The sequence below is a fragment of the Bombina bombina genome, chromosome 4 (assembly GCF_027579735.1).
Source record: "Bombina bombina isolate aBomBom1 chromosome 4, aBomBom1.pri, whole genome shotgun sequence".
In the NCBI taxonomy this organism is placed as follows: Eukaryota; Metazoa; Chordata; class Amphibia; order Anura; family Bombinatoridae; genus Bombina; species Bombina bombina.
The window spans coordinates 845217966-845234909 of NC_069502.1; the positions used below are offsets into that span (position 1 = coordinate 845217966).

Genomic DNA, 16944 nt, shown 5'->3' on the forward strand with positions numbered 1-16944 from the left:
AGGAGTTTAATAAGGTTTATAAGCACAGAGCTGTGTAGTTACAATAATGTGTATGTGGTGTTGTTAGTCACATACAGGGAACGCTAAATCAGGGATTTAATATGGTTTATAGGCATAGAACTGTGTAGTTACTATAATGTGTATGTGTTGCTGTTGATCCTATACAGGGAACACTAAATCAGGGGTTTAAAATTGTTTATAGGCACAGAGCTGTGTAGTTACTATAATGTTTATGTGGTGTTGTTGGTCACATACAGGGAGCACTAAATCAGATGTTTAATAAGGTTTATAGGCACAGAGCTGTGTAATTACTATAATGTGTATGTGATGTTGTTGGTCACATACAGGGAGCACTAAATCAGGTGTTTACTAAGCTTTATAGGCACAGAACTGTGTAGTTACTATAATGTGTATGTGGTGTTGTTGGTCACATACAAGAGCACTAAATCAGGGGTTTAATAAGGTTTATAGGCACAGAGCTGTGTAGTTACTATAATGTGTATGTGGTCTTGTTGGTCACATACAGGAAGAAGTAAATCAGGAGTTTAATAAAGTTTATAGACACAAAACTGTGTAGTTATTATAATGTGTATGTGGTGTTGTTGGTCACATCCCGGGAGCACTTAATCAGGTGTTTAATAAGGTTTATAGGCACAGCTATGTAGTTGCTATAATGTGTATGTGTTGTTGTCGGGTCACATACAGGGAGCACTAAATTTAGAGGTTTAATAAGGTTTATAGGCACAGAGCTGTGTAGTTACTATAATGTGTATGTGGTGTTGTTGGTCACATACAGGAGCAATAAATCAGGGGTTTAATAAGGTTTATAGGCACAGAGCTGTGTAGTTACTATAATTTGTATGTGGTGTTTTTGTTCACATACAGGGAGCACTCAATTTAGGGGTTTAATAAGGTTTATAGGCACAGAGCTGTGTAGTTACTATAATTTGTATATGGTGTTTTTGGTCACATACAGGTAGCACTAAATCAGGGGTTTAATATGGTTTATAGACACAGAGCTGTGTAGTTACTATGTATATATAGATTTGTTTGTCACATACAGGGAGCACAAAATCCGGGGTTTAGTAAGGTTTCTAGGCACAGAACTGTGTGGTTACTAAAATGCATATGTGGTGCTGTTGGTCACATACAGGGAGCACTAAATCAGGGGTTTAATAAGGTTTATAGGCACAGAGCTGTGTAGTTACTATAATGTGTATGTGGTGTTGTTAGTTACATACAGGAAGCACTAAATCAGGGGTTTAATAAGGTTTATAGGCACAGAGTTGTGTAGTTACTATAATGTGTATGTGGTGTTGTTAGTCACATACAGGGAGCTCCAAATCAGGGGTTTAATAAGGTTTATAGGCACAGAACTGTGTGGTTACTATAATGTGTATGTGGTGTTTTTGGCCATGTACAGGGAACACTAAATCAGGAGTTTAATAAGGTTTATAAGCACAGAGCTGTGTAGTTACAATAATGTGTATGTGGTGTTGTTAGTCACATACAGGGAGCTCCAAATCAGGGGTTTAATAAGGTTTATAGGCACAGAACTGTGTGGTTACTATAATGTGTATGTGGTGTTTTTGGCCATGTACAGGGAACACTAAATCAGGAGTTTAATAAGGTTTATAAGCACAGAGCTGTGTAGTTACAATAATGTGTATGTGGTGTTGTTAGTCACATACAGGGAGCTCCAAATCAGAGGTTTAATAAGGTTTATAGGCACAGAACTGTGTGGTTACTATAATGTGTATGTGGTGTTTTTGGCCATGTACAGGGAACACTAAATCAGGAGTTTAATAAGGTTTATAAGCACAGAGCTGTGTAGTTACAATAATGTGTATGTGGTGCTGTTAGTCACATACAGGGAACGCTAAATCAGGGATTTAATATGGTTTATAGGCACAGAACTGTGTAGTTACTATAATGTGTATGTGTTGCTGTTGATCCTATACAGGGAACACTAAATCAGGGGTTTAAAATTGTTTATAGGCACAGAGCTGTGTAGTTACTATAATGTTTATGTGGTGTTGTTGGTCACATACAGGGAGCACTAAATCAGATGTTTAATAAGGTTTATAGGCACAGAGCTGTGTAATTACTATAATGTGTATGTGGTGTTGTTGGTCACATACAGGGAGCACTAAATCAGATGTTTAATAAGGTTTATAGGCACAGAGCTGTGTAATTACTATAATGTGTATGTGATGTTGTTGGTCACATACAGGGAGCACTAAATCAGGTGTTTACTAAGCTTTATAGGCACAGAACTGTGTAGTTACTATAATGTGTATGTGGTGTTGTTGGTCACATACAAGAGCACTAAATCAGGGGTTTAATGAGGTTTATAGGCAGAGAGCTGTGTAGTTACTATAATGTGTATGTGGTCTTGTTGGTCACATACAGGAAGAAGTAAATCAGGAGTTTAATAAAGTTTATAGACACAAAACTGTGTAGTTATTATAATGTGTATGTGGTGTTGTTGGTCACATCCCGGGAGCACTTAATCAGGTGTTTAATAAGGTTTATAGGCTATGTAGTTGCTATAATGTGTATGTGTTGTTGTCGGGTCACATACAGGGAGCACTAAATTTAGAGGTTTAATAAGGTTTATAGGCACAGAGCTGTGTAGTTACTATAATGTGTATGTGGTGTTGTTGGTCACATACAGGAGCAATAAATCAGGGGTTTAATAAGGTTTATAGGCACAGAGCTGTGTAGTTACTATAATTTGTATGTGGTGTTTTTGGTCACATACAGGGAGCACTCAATTTAGGGGTTTAATAAGGTTTATAGGCACAGAGCTGTGTAGTTACTATAATTTGTATATGGTGTTTTTGGTCACATACAGGTAGCACTAAATCAGGGGTTTAATATGGTTTATAGACACAGAGCTGTGTAGTTACTATGTATATATAGATTTGTTTGTCACATACAGGTAGCACAAAATCCGGGGTTTAGTAAGGTTTCTAGGCACAGAACTGTGTGGTTACTAAAATGCATATGTGGTGCTGTTGGTCACATACAGGGAGCACTAAATCAGGGGTTTAATAAGGTTTATAGGCACAGAGCTGTGTAGTTACTATAATGTGTATGTGGTGTTGTTAGTCACATACAGGGAGCACTAAATCAGGGGTTTAATAAGGTTTATAGGCACAGAGTTGTGTAGTTACTATGAGGTGAATGTGGTGTTGTTAGTCACATACAGGGAGCACTAAATCAGTGGTTTAATAAGGTTTATAGGGGAGCAGTGGGCGGGTCCACGCACTGACGTAACGACGGCCCTGACCAGAAGACGGCCGCATCACGAACACTCCGGGAAGACCTGAATGTAAGGGCTTCTAAGTATCCACAGCGGGATCCCTTCCGTTGGGCGGGAACGCAAGGATTGGGCGTCGTTACCTTAAGCGTTCACCGAGAGGCTGTGCAACAGCGAAGAGCGGCAAAAAGTAAACATCAAACCAGCATTTTCGCATGGGCGCCAGAGTTTCCTCCCGTAGCATTTAGGCTGCCAGTGAGGTATTGGCGGGCCCCTGCATTGATCTCAAATAGATAGATCACTCTGTCATGACCCGTGGTGATATTGGGACTTTGGAAGGGGACATGGAGGTATGTGTTGTACTCTTCAAATCCAAGCTAAATAACGCTTCTCTTACTCTGGAACTGCTTTAAGTTTTTTTCTTGGCGTATAAGCTATACATGTTGTACCCCTTAAGTTTAAGTTAAGTAACCCCCTCTTATATTTTGAAACTGAATTAAAGTTCTTGGGCATATAAATTGACAGAGAGACTAGAAAATATGCTGAGGGTAAGTGATTGACTGACATACTGGCTCGGATCTATATTTACTCCTCCTGCCCCTGACCCTTAGTAGAAAAGTGGACTAATTCCGGCAAAATCCCAGTCACGAATATTAGTCCACTGATACTAATATAAATGTGCCAGAGGGCAACTGGTTAACTGACTGGCAAGTACTATCACGCTGTATAGAGACAACTCTGTCTACCTTCATTTAACTAGAAGTTTATTTAAAAACAGCACCTAGCATATAACAATAATTTCAGCAGATCAGATATATGTATAACATATGACATAAGTAATACTTTCGTATAATTACAAGATTACCTAAGTATTCTATCATAACTCCCAATATACGGATTAAAGAAATAATATCAGATCTGTAAGAAGCACAACAGTGTTTTAGCAACATATCTAACCTCACTGTAGTGGTATAAGCATAATGTTCTGGTAGACATAAGTATTCAACACTATAAAAAAACGTGACCACACAGAGGTTAACTGGTTAACTGATTGACAAGTGCTAACACACTTCATATAGACAACGTTGTCTGTCCTTACTTAGCTAGAAGTCTATTCATAAACAGCACCTAGCATACTATCTGTGCTACAATAAACAGATCAAGATATATATACAACGCTTGACCAAAGTAATACATCGGTAAAGTAAACCAGATATTGTGATACAGATATATATATCAAAGCAATATACTAAGGAAATAATTCCACATTAACAGAAATCCTGAATTAATTGCGGTGAAAATAATAGAGATGTATTCTAACATATTCAACATTATATTCTGAATTGAACTGTGAGTCACAGATAACAAAAACAAATATAGAGTTAATATTACACCAAGTAGGTTTATTAATATAACATCAGCTCCAAGTATATAAATACTCTACAGTTACTGAGCTTATCCAGACCTCTAACTTACTATAAGCTAAGCTATTATCAAATAGCACACAACCACTTTATATAATCCGAGAATAACGGAAGAAAAACCCCTACAGACCCAAGCCTGTGTTTTTAATAAAGTTTGTATGTCGTTTGTGTTTGTTGCTTTTTATTTTTAAAAAATCACTAATAAAGGTTATATTTTAATACATCCTCACGCACTTTCTCCTCCCAAGATACACCTATCTTGTTCTATTTTGCCACCATCAATTAGGGAATGAGTGCTATATAGGTGTACAACCTTTCAATCCTAGGATTGAAAATTCTCGTTCTACATAACAAGTACACAGCACCTCAGCCGTTTCTTAATACAATAAACCTGGATCATAGATAGATTCATAAATACTACATATTCATTAATCCAGGGATCAGCAGGCTACCCTAAGTTGTAAATTTGCGCAGTGCCATTAGTGCCCCGTTTTTCTTCATTATCTCTATACCCCTGTACTGTGTCCTGCCTGTATGTAGTGTGTATTTTCATTAAAGATCTCTTTTGATTTTATTCCTGTGGAAGCAGTGCCTGCATCTTTTGTTCACTTTGTATTCTACAGACCAAGTTTAGACCCTGGCTCAGATATAGCATCAGAAGGGACTAGAAATATAACGGCAGGAAATTACATGATTAAACAAATTAGTGCACTCTTTTTCCCTAAATTTGATTCTTTTCAGGCATCCTTAGACACAATTATGGCTGACATTAAACAATTCTCAGTAAGAGTAGCTATGGCTGAGCAGAAAATTTCTGATCTGGAAGACAGGGACATAGAAAAGGATAAGTGGATTACTTCTACCGCCTCGCAGATTAAAACTAATAGTGATAAGTTGGAAGACCTTGAAAATAGGTCTAGAAGAAGTAACTTAAGAATAATTGGTCTTCTAGAAGGGCAAGTGGATAAACATGTATTGTACTTTGCTTCTGTTTAACTTCCAACACTACTTAACATAAACAGTTCTCAACCAACTATGGCCATAGAATGTGCACATAGGATAGGACCTTCTAGAGAGCAAGGCAATACCTATAATAGACCGAGACCAGTGATAGGGGGAAGTGATTTTTTTTTTTATCGATGACGCATAGAATAATATCATGGAATGTAGGAGGGATAACCTCCCCAATTAAAAGAAAAGCTATTATCCAACATTTGAGAAGGTTAAAAACAGACATTGGATTAATTCAGGAAACACATCTGTCTGAAATTGAAAGCAAAAAGTTGATATGGGGATGGGTAGGAAAATTTATATTTGCGCCCAGTCAACATAGAAAAATAGGGGTGGCTATCCTGCTTCACAAAACACTCAACTATGAAATCTTAAGTACAATCATTTTTGATCAAGGGAGATATATTTTGCTTGAAATTTCTCTACAGGGGAAAATTATTAATCTTTAATATTTATGGCCCAAATGATAGGAATGAACAATTTTGAAGAAATTTGCAAACTAACGCCTAGATTTAGAGTTCTGCGTTAGCCGTCAAAAGCAGCGTTAAGGGGTCCTAACGCTGCTTTTGGCCACCCGCTGGTATTTAGAGTTGGCCAGGTAAAGGTGTACCGCTCACTTTCAAGCTGCAACTTTTCCATACCGCAGATCCCCTTACGCCAATTGTGTATCCTATCTTTTCAATGGGATCTTCCTAACGCCGGTATTTGGAGTCTTGGCTGAAGTGAGCGGTACACCCTCTACCGACAAGACTCCTAACGCCCATGGAAAGGCTGTAGTTAAGAGCTTTATGGGCTAACGCCGGTATATAAAGCTCTAACTACAGTGCTCTAAAGTACACTAACACCCATAAACTACCTATGTACCCCTAAACCGAGGTCCCTCCACATCGCCACCACTATAATAAATATTTTAACCCCTAATCTGCCGACCGCACATCGCCGCCACCTACATTATCCCTATGAACCCCTAATCTGCTGCCCCTAACATCGCCGACCCCTATATTATATTTATTAACCCCTAATCTGCCCCCCCCAACGTCGCCGTCACCTAACCTCAAGTATTAACCCCTAATCTGCCGACCGGACCTCACCGCTACTATAATAATTTGTCTCGCCATTAAATGGACTTTCTAAAGATATTATTATTTTCATCATATCAAATTATAAAATATGAGGAAAAAATGGAAAAAAACACACTTTTTCTAACTTTGACCCCCAAAATCTGTTACACATCTAAAACCATCAAAAAACAACCATGCTAAATAGTTTCTAAATTTTGTCCTGAGTTTAGAAATACCCAGTGTTTACATGTTCTTTGCTATTTTTGCAAGTTATAGGGCAATAAATACAAGTAGCACTTTGCTATTTCCAAACCACTTTTTTTTCAAAATTAGTTCTAGTTACATTGGGACACTGATATCTTTCAGGAATCCCTGAATATCCTGTGACATGTATATATTTTTTTTAGAAGACATCCCAAAGTATTGATATAGGCCCATTTTGGTATATTTCATGCCACCATTTCACCGCCAAATGAGATCAAATAAAAAAAAATGTTCACTTTTTCACAAATTGTTTCACAAATTTTAGGTTTCCCACTGAAATTATTTGCATACAACTTGTGCAATTATGGCATAAATGGTTGTAAACACTTCTCTGGGATCCCCTTTGTTCAGAAATAGTAGACATATATGGCTTTGGCGTTGCTTTTCGGTAATTAGAAGGCCGCTAAATGCCACTGCGCAACACACGTGTATTATGTCCAGCAGTGAAGGGGTTAATTAGGGAGTGTGTAGGGAGCTTCTAGGGTTAATTTTAGCTTTAGTGTAGTGTAGTATACAACCCCAAGTATTGATCTAGGCCCATCTTGGTATATTTCATGCCACCATTTCACCGCCAAATGCGATCAAATGAAAAAAACGTTACATTTTTAACAATTTTAGGTTTCTCACTGAAATGATTTACAAACAGCTTGTGCAATTATGGCACACATGGTTGTAAAAGCTTCTCTGTGATCCCCTTTGTTCAGAAATAGCAGACATATATGGCTTTGGCGTTGCTTCTTGGTAATTAGAAGGCCGCTAAATGCAGCTGCGCACCACCCGTGTATTATGCCCAGCAGTGAAGGGGTTAATTAGGGAGCTTGTAGGGAGCTTGCAGGGTTAATTTTAGCTTTAATGTAGAGATCAGCCTCCCACCTGACACATCACACCCCCTGATCCCTCCCAAACAGCTCTCTTCCCTCCCCCACCCCACAATTGTCCCCGCCATCTTAAGTACTGGCAGAAAGTCTGCCAGTACTAAAATAAAAGGTATTTTTAAAAAAAAATATGCTGATGTGTAGGATCCCCCCTTAGCCCCCAACCTCCCTGATCCCCCCCCCAAACAGCTCTCTATCCCTCCCCCTCTACCTTATTGGTAGCCATCTTGGGTACTGGCAGCTGTCTGCCAGTACCCAGTTTACTAAAAAAAAGCTTTGTTTTAATTTTTATTTTATTTTTTTCTGTAGTGCAGCATACCCCCCAAAGACCAACCCCCCACCCCCTCCCAGATCACTTAGATGCTTTTTTTTATAAAATATTACCCCATTCTCTTACTTTTTTTTACATTTTCTGTAGTGTAGCTGTTCCCACCCGCTTCCACCCATGCACGCGCCCGCCCCGTGCACATACGCACACCCACGATCCCGCCCCCCTCAACGTCATAGGGCCCATCGATGGCCGCCCACCCGCCTCCCACGTAAGCTCCCACCCACCAACGATACCGGCTATCTATGTCCGGTGCAGAGAGGGCCACAGAGTGACTCTCTGCATCGGATGGCCAAGGGGTGTTATTGCAGGATGCCTCGATGTCGAGGCATCACTGCAATAACCGGAAAGCGGCTGGAAGCGATCAGGATAGCTTCCAGCCACTTTAAACCCCAATGTCGCTGGTCTTTAAAGACCAGGTTGTGTGTGACGTACCCTGTACGACATGCGTCGTTAAGGGGTTAAGATTGCATGCTGTATCTGAATCTTGAAGTTTAATTTTGACTTGAGTGTCCCTTTAATTTATAATTTGGATCTGATAGACATTTGGCAAAATAATAACCCAAATAACTTAGAATTTACATGTATATCGAAGGCCACTAAATCCCTATCCCGCATTGATATGTTTTTGATAAGCTTGCATTTGGTGACATTGGGTAAAAAGGTTACTATTTTCCCCTTTGCTCTCTCTGATCATGCCCCAATCCTGTTGGAACTACAATTTAAACCATATTCTTGTAAGAATAATATTTTTTTCTTTCACAAATATCTATATGATAACTCCAATTTCTGTCAATTCTTGGCTCAGAAATGGGCTGAGTATCTTAGAAACAATCTTGATTTAGTAAATAAAATAGAATGTATTTTGAATGCTTTTAAAGCAGTTATACGAGGGGAAATTATATCATATGTGGTTAAAGAAAACAAGAAATACAACATACAAATTCAACTTACCAATGCTATGGTGAAAAAATATAAACAGTATGTCTTAAATAGTACCACAGAGACTTGGAAGGCATATCAGTTATTGAAATCTTTGAGAGATGCTTTTTATATACAGAAAGAAGTAAAAATTAGCTTAAGTCCTCTGATTTCTTCCTGAAATTTGGGAACAAATTGGGGAATTTTTTATCTAAACTTTCAAAATATAGCAAAAAACGTAGTCATTTCTTCTCTTAGGGTTAATGATAGATATATTTCTAATCAACAAGAAATTGTAGATGAATTTTATTCATTCTTTCAAACATTGTATACATCTTAACCAGTAGATAAACAAGTTAAAAAGGAATTTTGGGGAAATGATTCTTTACCTAAAATCACTGAGACAGATCTTCCATCATTTAATGCCCCGATTTACACTAAAGGAGATTAAAAATGCTAAAAAAAAAATTAGCGCTAAACAAGGCTCAAGGTCCAGATGCCCTACCTGGTGAATTTTATAGAATCCTTGAGGATGATATTTCTACAGTTTTGTTACAAATGTTTAACAGCTTCCTCCTAGGCAGAGCCCCTCAAAATACTTCATGGAATTTCAAATTATAATGATTCTGAAGCAGGGAAAGGATTCAGGTAATATTGATTCATATTGCCCTATATCCCTCCTCAACGTAGATTAAAAAATCTTCACACGGATTTTGGCAAATAGACTACAGCCTATGTTAATCAACATAATACATCCGGACAGACAGGATTAAAAGAAAGGGCAGATTGCTGAATACTAATATTAGAAAGTTGGAAATCATTCTATCACATTTTTATATAGAATCCAAAAATAATTAAGCCAGTAATAAAGATGCAGCTGTCATCTCAGTTGACACACATAAAGCCTTTGATTCATTGATTTGGGACCATTTGTTTGAATCCATTAGTAAATTTGGCTTTTCAGGAGAATTTTTATGTATAGTTAATTTGTTGTATGACTCACCCAATACTTCTTTATATATTAACATAATATTAGGTAGAGGTACCAGGCAGGGGTGTCCGCTGTTACTTCTTTTGTTCAATCTAGCTTTAGAACCCCTGGCGGTTCTCCTTAGACAATCTATAGACGGAGTGAGTTGAGGCAATGTTAACTCAAAACTAGCCTTATGTGCAGATGATGTTTTGATCTTTACTGAAAATGTATCGCATAATTTACCATTAATTATTCAAATTCTGGAGGATTTTCAAGTAATTTTAGGGTTTAAGATAAATAAAACTAAATCAGAGATTTTATGGTTAAATAAACATGGGCATTCCCCATTAACTCCAGTCAGGGAAGCTCAGAGGGTGATTTTGTATCTAGGCTTAAAATTTTTAGCTGACCCAAGTTTATGGTATAAACTAAATTTTCCTCCCTTAATACAAAACCTTAAGAAGGAACTTTCTAACTGGAAAGAACTACCAATCTCATTGGCCGGAAGAATACACTTATTTAAAATGGTCTGTTTCCCTAAATTTCTATTCACCTTTCAGGCCATGCCACTACTATTATTAAAGAAGGATCTCAAACGTATTAATAGGTATATTCAGCAATTTATCTGGCACAATCAAAAGTCTAGAATAGCCTTACCAAGATTAACTGCTAGTAAAAGTTAAGCTGGGTTAGCCCTACCGGATCTTGGTAAATATAATCTTGCTGCTGTGGTTAAATATGTATTCGATTGGTTTGAGGAATTAAGAAAGTCTAATTACTCCACATTACCTGAAAGCGATCCCACATATCTCTCTGAAAGAGCTCCCCAAAAATATAAAACAGAATATACTCTTTAAAGACTCTGTGAAAGCCTGGCATAGATTTTGTGATTTATTAAATATTAATTTTGCAGCTTCTCCATATTTGACAATAAGAGGCAACCCTGAGGAGTTTAGGGCAGGAATTGATTCCCAGAGATTTAATAGGTTGGAGTCTATGCATGTAACTTATTTCTCCCAGTTAATAGACTTTAACTCATATTCTATGAAAACTTTTGAAATGTGTAAAATGGAATTTAATATCCCTAATAATTTGTTCTTCAACTATCTAAAAATCAGACATCTTGGAGATCACTTAGTTAAAATGAAGAGTTGTGGTTGGGCCGGGGGAAAATATAGTCTAATTGTTAATCTATTAAGACAGGAGAATTTCTCAAATACAAATACTCCATATATTCTATTTTTCTAGTGATCTAAATCGGATATCATGTCCCAAATGCGGGCTTATAAAAGCTGATATATTACATTGCGTTTGGCTATGTCCTATGATTAAGTGCTTTTGGCTTACCAAGTTAAGAACTGTATATACCAATTTAATTATGACTCATATTTTTTTCTGGCATCATATGAGGAGTTCACACTTTTTAAATGTGGCCATATTATTAGGCAGGAAAATCATCTTGAAAGATTGGCGCTCAAAGAAATACCTAAAATTCACAACATTTAAAAAAGATGTAGAGAACTGCTTGTTTACTGAATCAGTGGGTCTCCAGAGGGAATCAGATGCCAAAATTGAATTTATTTTTATTAAATGGACACCACTCTTATAAACCTTTAATGTACATTTACACAGCCAGATTATTGAGCCACTGAAAAAAACTCTAACTTTATAATGGAAACCAACCTTAGAAGAGAATGGTTATGTCAAGGAGTGAGTTTAATTTTTACTTTTAGTCTCAGATTAGACTATTCTATTTTTTTTTTCTTTTCCCTACTCAGTATCTGTAGGTAGGAGAAGGTGGAGGGGGAAGCAGGTAATGGGGGGAAATGGGGAGTATATTGACTTCACCTCTGTCTTATGCTTCGTTTTGTGTAGTAGGGTACACATGTTTATGTACTTTTTCATAAATTATTGGAAAATTATATGAATCTTTTCTCAGAAATTGCCAATGAGGAAAGAGGCAACAGTCAACCATTTCTGTGATATAGAAACTTGGTCTCCTTCTGAGGCAAAAAAAAAAAAGGTTTATAGTCACAGAGCTGTGTAGTTACTATAATGTGTATGTGGTGTTGTTGGTCGCATACAGGGAGCACTAAATCAGGGGTTTAATAAGGTTTATAGGCACAGAGCTGTGTAGTTACTATAATATGTATGTGGTGTTGTTAGCCACATACAGGGAGCACTAAATCAGGGGTTTAATAAGGTTTATAGTCACAGAGCTGTGTAATTACTATAATGTGTATGTGGTATTGGTCACATACAGGAAGCACTAAATCAGGGGTTTAATAAGATTTATAGTCACAGAGCTGTGTAATTACTATAATGTGTATGTGGTATTGGTAACATACAGGAAGCACTAAATCAGGGGTTTAATAAGGTTTATAGGCACAGAGCTGTGTAGTTACTATGTGAAAACAGAATAGAGGAGCACAGACCAGTGTATGCTAGTATGCAAATTTATTTCCAAAGTGGCGCCGTAGCACTGAGTGAGTGAAAAAACAACAAATATATATAACACACAAAGTGGAGGGGAAAATATCCCCGGGGTTAAATACAGAGAATATATCACAAGCTGTGTAATGACAGGTAGACGCATTTCTACTTATTGCCTTACTCTATACCTGAGTTAAAAATGTACTACAACGGTCATTACTCATGTTATTCTTCTTCCTCCTGTCTTTGTCTTATTCTAACCCTTTACAGGAGGCGGTTGGTAAAGCTCCACATTTTCATGCTGGATGCTGCCATCTTGTAGCGCATGTTTTGTCACTCTCTGTAACAGAAGTGCTGAACTCAGTGATGTTGAGGCTCTTTCACAGCTGTATCATGTGCTTAGACACAATACAGAGCATGAGATTTACATTTTTGTATTTTTCATACACAGTTTATAAGTTACATAACATATGAAAAGGTCACATGAATATTATAGAGAAATGCAGCTACTAATCTCCTGCTCTGTATCATGTACACTAAACACAAGTGTGCAATACAGCTGTCAAACAGCTGACATCACTGATCTGTGCATGTGCAGCGCTTCTGTCACAGAGTACAAGGTCACCTACACTACAAGATGGCGGCACACAGTGTAACAATACAGAGCTTCACCAGCTGCACCTGTAAATGATAAAAAGGAAAATCAAACTGAAAATCTCTGTTGTGTGTATGAAACTGCAGCAGCTAAACCTGTTATAGGGACACAGAAGTAAAAAATAAATGTTTTCTATTTATTTAGAGTGAGTGATTAAACTAAAATCCAATTTACTTCTGATCACATTTACCACTTTTTCCTGGTCTCCATTCTTACAACTTAGCTCCTTTCCATGAAGATAGACACATGAGTGTGCTATATATATGGCAGTAGTGGTTGTCATGAGAGCATACTGAGGTAGGCACAGGGGCGTTCTCTATATATGGCAGCAATGCTTGTCATGAGAGCATAATGGGGTAGATTCAGGAGTGTGCTTTATATATGGCAGCAGTGGTTGTAACAAAATAATACATATTGGGCTTTAAACACGTGAACACTACTGAGCATACCTAGGTTTTCTACTATGTAAAGAATTTCAATTTAAATGTAATAAAATAAGAAGCATTGTTTGCTTTTACCCTAGCTGTGTGCGTCTACAGACAACATCGCTGTGTGCAGCACTGAGGCACATAAAGCATGTGCAGAGCTGTTCTGCTGTATGCCTCTGTGTCCTTTCTTTCTGGTGCTGCTTATAGTGTGAGGGCATCTAGCCAGTACTTATGCTCACTGGTATCCTGCTTGTCTGAAATGCACAGCAAAACAAAAAGATGGGGAACAGAAACCACAGCATTGAGAGCCTTCTAGCATTTGTTGATGATCTAAACACACCTGTCTTGGGATTTAAATTTACACTGACGGCCAGTGAAACTTCAGTTAATTTTTTGGATACATTAGTTTATAAAGAGAATGGTTTTCTCAAGACAGATTTATACACCAAGCCAACAGACAAAAATAGCCTCTTGAGGTATGATAGCTACCACTCACCAAATGTTTTCAAAGCACTGCCCAGAAGTCAGTTTACACGAGTAAAGAGGATAGTTCATGATCAACAGTGTAATAAAAGATTGGAAGAAATGGCCAGTAAATTCGAAAAAGGGGCTATCCTAATTACTTAATATACAAACAGAAATATGAGGTTATTTCCAAACAGATGGAGAAAAGAAAAAGGGAAAATAAAGAAGAGAAGTTAATCTTTATAAGTAATTATAATTACTTAAAATTAACGGAATCCTCAAAAAGCATATTCTGAAAGACCTGAATCCATCGCAGTACCTTTGATAATCCCCCTATGTAAGCATACAAGAGGAATAAAAACATAAAGGACTATTTAGTCCGTGCTAATTTACAGCTAGATTACGAGTTTTGAGCGCTATATGGAAATTAACGAATGCAACAAAAGTTGCGTTATTTAATCCCCTATAGCGCTGCCATTACAAGTTTTCCAAAACCTGGCTTGTGAGGGGGATATGGTGCTTTTAAAGCTCCATACAGCACCAAAAACAAGCGCTGTTTTGACGTGCTCATGCGCGCTTTCCCCATTGACATCAATAGGGAGAGCAGGTCAGAAAAAAGTCTAACACCCGAGATCGCAGAATGAAAAGCTCCGTAACGCAGCCCCATTGATGTCTATGGAGGAAAAAAACTAACGTTTAAACCTAACACCCTAACATAAATCCTACGTCTAAACACCCCTAATCTGCTGCCCCCGACATCGCCGACACCTACCTACAGTTATTAACCCATAATCTGCCGCTCCCGATATCGCCACCACCTAAATAAAGTTATTAATGCCTAATCTGCCGCTCCCGATATCGCCGCCACTATACTAAAGTTATTAACCCCTATTCCGCCGCACCCCAACATCGCCACCACTGTATTAAAGTTATTAACCCCTATTCTGCTGCTCCCCGACATCGCCGCAACTAAATAAAGTTATTAACCCCTAAACCTCTGGCCTCCCACATCACTACCACTAAATAAACTTATTAACTCCTAACCGCCAGCCCCCCACATCGCAACAACCTAAATTAAGCTATTAACCCCTACACCTACCGCTAAAACTTAACCCTAACCCTAACACCCCCTAACTTTAACATAATTAAAATAGATCTAAATGAATTTACAATTATTAACTAAATAATACCTATTTAAAACTAAATACATACTTACCTGTAAAATAAAACCTAAGCTAGCTACAATATAACTAATAGTTACATTGTAGCTAGCTTAGGTTTTATTTTTATTTCACAGGTAAGTTTGTATTTATTTTAACTAAGTAGACTAGTTAGTAAATAGTTATTAACTATTTACTAACTACCTAGTTAAAATAAATACAAACTTACCTGTGAAATAAAACCTAAGCTACCTTACACTAAAACCTCACATCACAAAAAATAAAAAAACCTACCATTAGAAAAAATAAAAAAAAACATACTATTACAAAAAAACACACAAAATTATCCAAAAAAATAAAAATTATTCCTATTCTAATGTCCTTTAAAAAAAAAAAAACACCCCAAAATAAAAAAGCCTAATCTAGAATAAACTACCAAGGGCCCTTGAAAGGGCCTTTTGGGGACCCTTAAAAGGGCCTTTGTAGGGCATTGCCCTAAGTTAAACAGCTCTTTTGCTACAAAAAAACCCCAAACACCCCCTAAAAAATACATTACACAAAATAACAAACAAATGATCAAAAATAATAAAAAATATTCCTATTCTAATACTCATTTGAAAAAAAAACACCCCAAAATAAAAAACCTAATTTAGAATAAACTACCAATGACCCTTAAAAGGGCCTTTTGTAGGGCATTGCCCTAAAGATATCAGCTCTTTATGTGAAAAAAAAAATACAAATACCCACTAACATTACAGACCTAAAAACCTAAGCTACCCATTGCCCTGAAAATTGCATTTGGATGGGCTTTGCCCATTTTTTAATATAATAACTAAAAAAAAAACCACCCTAAAAACCCTTTAAAAACTTATCACTAACCCCCGAAGATCCACTTACAGTTTTTGAAGTCCCGCTTGAACGATCTTCATCCAGGCAGCGAGAAGTCATCCAGGCGGACTCTTCAAACTTCATCCCGGCAGCGAAGTCCTCATCTAAGCGGCGAGAAGTCTTCATCCAGGCAACCTCTTCAATCTTCATCCAGGCGGCATCTTCTATCTTGATCCCGGCGGCGCGGAGGGGGTCCATCCTGAAGACATCCGGCGCGGAGCATCCTCTACATAAGGTCGCCGCCGTACACTGAATCTTCAATGCAAGGTATGCGATTCAAGATGGCGTCCCTTGCATTTCTATTCTATTTGAATCAGCCAATAGGAATTAGAGCTGCTAAAATCCTATTGGCTGTTCAAATCAGCCAATAGGATTTAAGCAGATCTCATTCTATTGGCTGTTTTTTTTAAATTGTATATACAGTGGCTATATGTATATATTTGTATTGTATATTCTGTACTGTTTTATAACCCTTTATTTACACTGTCACCTTAAGATAAGAAATACTCTTATGTAAAAATATAAAAATAATTTACACTAGGTGGCGCTGTGTTCTAATTAATGGGTGATTGGCCTGAACCTGTGTACAGGTATAAAGGTAGCCTCTTTGTATACTTATGCAGACATGACTAAGGACCTAGTACAGGTCTGAAGCGTAGTTTTTTTGTGTGGCCCATGGTGTAATAAAGGTCTTTTTATGTCATCTGCCAAGGCTGGAGTACCTTTGTTCAAGATCCTGCTTGTCTGACCACGGCACACTGCCGGTTCTGTGTAGGTCTGGGCCGGCCTTTTT

The 16944-nt window shown here is 37.6% G+C and overlaps 1 protein-coding gene across 1 annotated transcript in view; it reads left to right on the forward strand.

Annotated features, from left to right (window-relative positions):
• LOC128657250 (gastrula zinc finger protein XlCGF26.1-like) overlaps positions 1-16944 on the forward strand; it is a 44454-nt gene that overhangs the window by 9891 nt on the left and 17619 nt on the right. The gene's annotated exons all lie outside the window — the stretch shown is intronic.